Genomic DNA, 7,866 nt, shown 5'->3' with positions numbered 1-7,866 from the left:
TCTTCTAATGTAACGCCCACCGTGGGGCTCGAACCCACGACCACAATGTTAAGAGCCTTGCGCTCTACCAACTGAGCTAGACGGGCTTGTTGTTGGTGATGTGGTTTATATAGAAATTAATACGTGTTAACGTATTTAACAAACCCTAAGAAGATAAACACAAATATTGAGTTCCCTTTAAACTCGATCAAGGCATCTGCACGATCTCCAAACATATATATTTTTATTTTAGTGACATTCCTTGCAAATATGATGGTATAGGAATTGTATAAAATAATTCCAATAAAAAAACGAGTATTTCAAAATCCATGTTTAGATCTTTTACAAATATAATATTCTTGTAATGTTATTAAAATACCTCATTGCATGTAACCATTGACTTTTGATATGAGAAAAATATCATGAATGTCAAGTTAGGAGTATAAAATTTAAGTATATATAGACAGCTAATTAAGTAAAGTACGAAGAGGGATGGTGTTGACATTAATAATTGTTCAATTGTAAAACCATTGTCCTTGTTGAAGCTTATAAAACGAGACAACAAATCGACCAGGTTACACAACACACACGTCTTAAGAAAACGAGAGAGAAAGGTAAATTTAAGATCGATCAATGGAGAAAAAGTTTTTGTACGGTTTGGTTGTAATGCTCATATACTTGGTGGGTAGTGGCTTTAGTCAAGGTATAAATAACTATCTGACATGGTGTCGCTGTGAACTTGAGCATGAACCAATTGATGAGTTCGTTCAGTTCACATAGTGACATAAGGTGATGGAGATACACAACTACTACAGTATTCTCTACCGAATTGATGACCTTATGGCGAGGTTTAAACGCCATTGATGACTCTACAATGAGTATGAAACCGTGAAGATGCTTTGAAGATGGTCCAATCTTATATGTGGAGGGTGTTAGGAGATCTCAAAGATTACGAGATCGAGTTAAATGGAAAGTTAACATTTGTATAATATTTTTTTATTGTCAAATAAATAGATTTACTATTATTGAATATGTAAAAAACTTGTTAGACAAGATATGACATTGTATAAATATAAGCCTAAAGGCTAATGAATAAAATGAGAAAAACTATTTCACTATTAAGGTTTCCTTCAAATCTATCACTATCTCGTACATTAATATATATATATATATATATCAGAGTTAAATTACTACTCCTAACAGAATTCCTAACAGAATTTTTTATCTCTTTGTTTGATGATCCATCATTGATTATATTCGATGTGTGTAAGTAGGGGAAGTGAAATGGTTGAGTAACGACGAAGTTGAATGGCAAATTCTTCTGACCACTACTCAAGTTCCTATAGTGGTTACGGTAACGTCCTCGTTGTGCGGTGAACCATGCGCTACCATGGACAGTAGCCTGGTTGACGCGGCTGAATTCTATCGTAACCAAAATGCATTACGTAAAGCCGATGTTTTGAAGAATTCATTCTTTGCGAGACTTTACAATATAGCCAAAGTCGATCATCATAGTCTTCAAAAGTGGAAAAGAGATAAGTCGTTTACAAGATGATTTATCTTGGGGTGCAATTGCTGACATGATCGACTCTTCAGTCTTCGCCATGCCTCCCTCCGATTCCTCCCCAGCACCCTCTCCCATTCAATAGTGTCCGTCTCATTTATGTATTTTGTGTGTTTGCTTCTTTCGTCATCAAACCGTTGCATATGTTGTTGTATTATGATTGTACGTTGATGTGTTAACATGATAAGTCAATGATTAAATTTATACATGACATCACAAATAAAGATTACTAGGTAATAGCCGGCACTATGTGCGGGATAAATCTATTTAAAGAAAATTATTAGAAGTAAAATTATTATTTTAGAACCAATATTTGTTTGTGTCAAACATAACATGTAACTAAAGTTTTTTATTTATTTATTCAAAGCTGCGTTTTTCGTGTAAAAAATATGTTTCACCCGTGAAATCTTTAAATGTGTAAGAGAAAATATTGATAATATGTTATTATTTATTGCAGCATGTATTTTGTGTGGTTTAAAAATCAAACTCATATCTCTTATGGTTTATTTTGTAATCATAACAATTTTGCATGTTTCTTATGTAACCATAACAACATATATTAAATTACTCGGTAGTTTAATTAATTAATTTTATTATATGTTAGTAACAATCAGATCTAAACTAAATTTTCTGAAGATAATCTAATTTATTGATTTAATATTTGTGATTAGGCTATTTAAATCTTTTGAGTTAGTCGGTTTGTTAATATTTTCTATAAATAACAGATTATTACCAAAAAAACTATTATTAAAAAATTAATGAAATTTCAAAATCAACGTATTCGTGTAAGAATACATTTCACCCGAGAGTTATGTGAACTTGGTAAAGAAAATATTTATAAAATATTACAATTTATGGAAATATATATTTTTGTGTTCTTTAAAAATCAAAGTTTTTCTATTTATGGTTAATCGAGTAATTATAACAATTTTTCATAATCTAATAATCACTCATTTTAAATATATTATGATTTTTTTTGGGTACTAAGTTTATCTATAATGATAAGGGTTATTGTCTCATTCCTTTTTAATAGCATAGATTAATGTGCAATTAAAACATATATTCCTATTCGGTTATCAATATTTCCATTTTTAATGAATAATCACACTAAATGTTGAGAGTAATTAGTTTACATACTTAGATATATATAAATAATCACACATCATGATATCCCATAATTTGTTGTCATTTTTATTTTATTTATGAATAAATCTATATTTATTGGGAATTAAGTTTCCTTTAATGAGTTGGAGATAATTCAGGGGTAATATATATATATATATATATATTTATAATCAATTGTAATAACTAGTGAAAGCTTGGGAATTAAGTTTCCTTTTATGACATTTTTTATAATTTTTTTGGTAGAAATAACATTTTTATATGATTTTGTTAATACGTTATATGTTTAATAAGTTATATGTTCTTTATTTTTATTAACTTTATATGTTTTTACAACGTTGTTAGAATATTTTACTTATATTGATTTTAAAAAATCAATATTTTATATTGATTTCTTAAAAATAATATAACTTTAACTTGTATATTTGTAAGTAAATTTTAGGGTTATTGTAGGAATGATAAGGGGTAATATATATAAGGGTTATTTTAGGGGTAATGAGTTGGAGATAATTCAGGGGTAATATATATATATATATATATATATATATATATATATATATATATATATATATATATATATTTTAGAGTTATTTTAGGGTTTTTTTAGGGTTATTGTAAGTAAATTATGTTTCCTTTAATGAGTTGGAGATAATTCAGGGGTAATATATATATATATATATATATATATATCTATATATATATATATATATTTTATATTGATTTCTTAAAAATAATATAACTTTGACTTGTATATTTGTAAGTAAATTTTAGTGAAATTTTGACTTAAAATAGTATATAATTATTTAATTAGTTTTAATATGTGATATATAAATTTGTGTGAGAATTGATGACATATATAATTAATAATAATTATTCCGTTATTTAAGGGTTTTTTTGCTGAATATGTCTCGAGCTCTCTGGCGGCAACATATCAGCTTTTTCAAAAGACTGTTTCTCTATTAATATATAAGGGATTTATGACCAGAGAATTAAGGGTATAAAAATTCATCTAAATTATGTTCTCCGTCATAGGCTTATATGATTGGACTTTGTTATCACAACTATAGATATATATATATATACTGAAGACGGATAATCCTCATCCAGAGACTAAGAGGCTACGGGATATGTTGAATCTAGAATTCACACAATGAATTTGTTTGAGTGGGGAAGAAATTCATTTAAGATCTCTCTCTAAAAACTGGATTAAAGCTAGAAAATAAAGAGGGGTTATGATCTCTTGAGGAAGAAGTTAGGGTTTTTCTCAAGAACAATGAAGAATTAGGGTTTTTGTATTAATTGCTGGATCCTTTACAAGGAGAGGATATCTCTCTATTTATATGAATGCATTGATTACAAGATAAGTCTATTTTCCTTAAATCTCTGATCTTCAAATATGGTAAATTTCCTATTCTGATGATCAGGTCGGGCTTAGGGGGCGGTCTCGGAGGTCGTTCAAGTGACTTCGCCGGGCTTCTGCTTATAGGTCCGTTTAGCTAGCCCAAAAGGGGGGGGAGGGGGTCCCCGGTTTAGTTGATGTACAAAATTACTCGGTTTACCTTCGGTTTAGGTTAGTATGTCGTGGGTGCTAAATCCCGCACCAACAGGATCCGCTGATGATATGGACAGAGAGTAGAAAGATAAGATACTTTGAATAGTACAAGTGTACAACCCATAATTGTGCTTAACTAAAACCGAAATGGCAAGTCATATGTATGATTTTTAGGATTTTTTACCATGATATATATGAATTACAAAGAAAAAGAACTACAAAGACATGAGAAGAAAAAGAATTACAAAGACATGAGAGTTTCAAATGTGATTGGGGTAAAATTGAAGCCTACGCAGAGGTTTGTCTCCAAGTCCATTGCTTTTTCTAAAATATTTATCTCATATTCCTCTATATTTGACTTTTCGGAACATCTTTCTCATTGGATCCATATCTATAACATGAAAAGATTCTAGCACCGCCCATTTGGTACATAAATCAGTTCACCATCATTAGCGATACTTATTAGTTTGAAAAGGTTTTCCGAACCCTTATCATAGTGAGAAAGATAATAGCTTGATAATATAAAAAACCATTGATGCATCTGCATTTTCCATTCGAAGGTAAACACAATGTAGTGTGCATGCCGTATGGTAAATCTTAGGAGGATGAGTGTCGTTTTTTTAACATTGGAACGAATCAGATCAATAATATAATTAATCATGGAGAACGGTCAAAACCAACTACAAGCATAGCCCTTGCTCTCTGGCAAACGCACACTTACATATAGACCATGCAGACGATGCATCTATGATGGAGACTCAGAGAACAATTTCAAGCTAGTAGGTATCACTAATGATGGTGAATTGATTTTACGTACCAAAATCTTTGATGTTATATTGATCCAATGAGAAAGACACTTTTAGAAGAGTCAAACACGTTGTGTTCCTAAAAAATAAAGAAGGTATAAAATACGCCTAAATGTTTCTATGTGCATTCATGTTTTGTAAATTATATAGATCAAAAAATTAAATAACCTTATTAATCGGGAAAAAAAGGATATATATATATATATATATATGAGAAAATTATTAGTTCTGCTATACATAGTACCAAAGATTTTCTCCAATGTCATTTCTCCTAAAACCTTTTCCCGTCTTCCACAAGCCTACATCTAAAATACTATTATATCCTTATTTCTTTTAACCTAAAACTAATTCATTTATTTTAGCTTTCTTTTCTCAGAGTTGAAACGCAAACTTTTTTTTTTTCAGATCTCTTTTTTTTTGTCAAGTCCTAGATCTCTTATTCTAGCTCAAGACTTCTCCTCTTCTTCCATCTCAGTTGCCATACACAGCGGTGTTGCGATCCTCCATACTCATCTTCTTCCTTCTCAGTGGCTCTTTATGGTGGTGCTATGAACCTCTATACTCATCTTCTTCCATCTCAGTCGCTCTGTACGGCGGTGTTGCGAACCTCCCTAGTGTTCTATAATATTCACCTCACTTGGTTGAGGATGACAGCTTGCATTGGTAAATAACTTGTTTATCCGCTGGTTGGTTGTACGATTCTTTTTGTGCCTCACCTGTAGAGGTGGACCAAGTTAAAGTTATTGACGGACAAATATTGTCAACCAAGCAGATCTGGTCCACTAAGGAGACGGAAGGACATAATGTTGTCCACTAACCTGTTCGGACGTTTAATCTGGTCCACCGGAGGCACAATAAGATTGGTTTGCGGCAGAAAGCCTGCAGGGTGGAGAAAATGGTTTCATGTTACTGATGGACAAGTATCATCAACCAAGCGGTATGGTCCATTATGACAGCGAATGACATAATTGGGATAGACAAATGTTGTCAACCAAGCGGATATTGTCTACTAAAAAACGAAGAACATAAATGTGGTGGACAAAACTTTTCGGACAGTAAATCTGGTCCACTAGAGGCATAATAAGATCGGTACATGCGTAATCAGACCTGGTGATGGACAAGTAGAGTCAAACCAAGCAGATTTGGTCCACTTTAGAGGTCGAAGGACAAATTGGAGATGGACTAAACATGATTGAGCATTGGATCTGGTCCACCATAAGTTCTAACATATGTGACTTTTTGTGCCGCAAAATTCACCACTCCTCCAATTTTTTTCCTTAAATCATCTCTTTCTTTAGTTCAAGGGTACATTAGTCTTTTCATTCTCTGCTTACTCCACAAAACTGGCATTTTTGATGAGAGAACAAAAAACTGGCATTTGGGAGAAATTTTTGAATGAAAATGGCATTATTAATAAAAATTCCTATATATATATATATATATATATATATAATCATAAAATTTTAAAAAATCGCGAAGACTTCAACTAGATTGCAAAGACTAAATACATAATTAAAAGATTTAAAACAAATAAAATCAAAAGTTGCATATATAAAAAATAAGAAGAAATTAACCCAAGACAAAGAATCACAGAGACATGAGGGTTTCAATGTGATTGGGTGAATATTGGACTCCACGGAAAGCTTTGTCATCTCCAAGTCCATTGCGTCGTCTAAAGTCTTTATCTGCAACTCCTTTGTATTTGACTCTTCTAAACGTCACCCTCACTGGATCGATATATACAACATCAAAAGACTCAAACACCGTGTTCGGTACGTAAATCAGTTCACCATCATTAGTGATACCTATAAGCTTGAAGTTGTTCTCCGCACCACGATCATAGTGAGAAATAGGTAAAAAGCTATGACTCGACCATTCACTCTTCTCTGCATCCTCTAAAACCCACATAAGAAGACTATTCTTGATCTGATAGGAATAACAACCAAGATAAGCTAACTTCCCTTTATAAGATACCATCATCGTAGGCGCAACCCCACCTCCCCATGGTAATGTTATCTTATGAAACTTTTCAGAGTTTACATCAAAGCTCATTATAAACTTATTAGGACCAATCTCAGCTCGATAGTATAAAACACCGTTGATGCATCTGCATGGTCCGTAATTGTCTTTGCGGTTCCCACGACAAGGGCGATGTTTGTAGTTGTTTTTGACTGTTCTCCATGATTTTTCAACTGATTCCACTGTTAAACCCTACACTCATCAGATAATTTATCAGACTGCATGGACACAAGTTTGAGTTTACCTTCGACTGGATCGTACCCTAAAAAGGTTGTCAAAGTCTCCCAACTCGTGTCCGGTTTGGGTAAAGGCAAAAACTTTCTCATAGTAGGGTTCCAAAGTATAGGTTTTGTCCCTCTCTGAAAGCAGATCAAACCGTGGACGGACTCGGTTTTGATGGTGAAGCAAACACTTTTTGGATAGGTTGTATAGTAACTATCAAGAATCTGAGAAGAGGAATACGAATAAGACTCTTTGGGAATCCGATTCTGTTGAGGGATCGTGACAACGAAGAACCTGTTATCTTCTTTGAAGAAGAACAAAAGATTAGGTCGAGTCTCGAACGAGTTGGTGAAAATTGAAATACGGAGCGGTGGTGATTGATGACCAAAGCTTCGAAACAGAACGAAACCTCACGACGGACTTCGCTGGCAGCCGTAAGAATATCTCTGAGGTTACATCGACAGGTGTGAACGACGGCGATGAAGTTTTACGTCTTTTTCTCTGCGTATTTTCGTTCGTCTCTTCTTCTCTTTGCTCCATCTTTTTGATCGAAACCCTAATTCGTTACTTCTTCTTTCTTCTCTGTTATAAAGTATCTGATC

At 32.8% G+C, this 7,866-nt stretch overlaps 1 non-coding gene and 1 pseudogene across 1 annotated transcript; both read right to left on the bottom strand.

Annotated features, from left to right (window-relative positions):
• Positions 1–13: 13 nt before the first annotated feature.
• TRNAK-CUU (transfer RNA lysine (anticodon CUU)) lies at positions 14–86 on the bottom strand. The gene has a single exon. It is a non-coding gene; the product is annotated as a tRNA-Lys (tRNA).
• A 6,524-nt stretch (positions 87–6,610) lies between these two features.
• On the bottom strand, positions 6,611–7,863 carry LOC109128859 (F-box protein At1g48060 pseudogene; annotated as a pseudogene).
• Positions 7,864–7,866: the final 3 nt, after the last annotated feature.

Source organism: Camelina sativa, chromosome 14 (genome assembly GCF_030686135.1).
Source record: "Camelina sativa cultivar CO46 ecotype springtype chromosome 14, ASM3068613v1".
In the NCBI taxonomy this organism is placed as follows: Eukaryota; Viridiplantae; Streptophyta; class Magnoliopsida; order Brassicales; family Brassicaceae; genus Camelina; species Camelina sativa.
The sequence above is the reverse complement of the archived record's forward strand: the minus strand, read 5'-3'. Positions and strand labels throughout refer to the sequence as shown.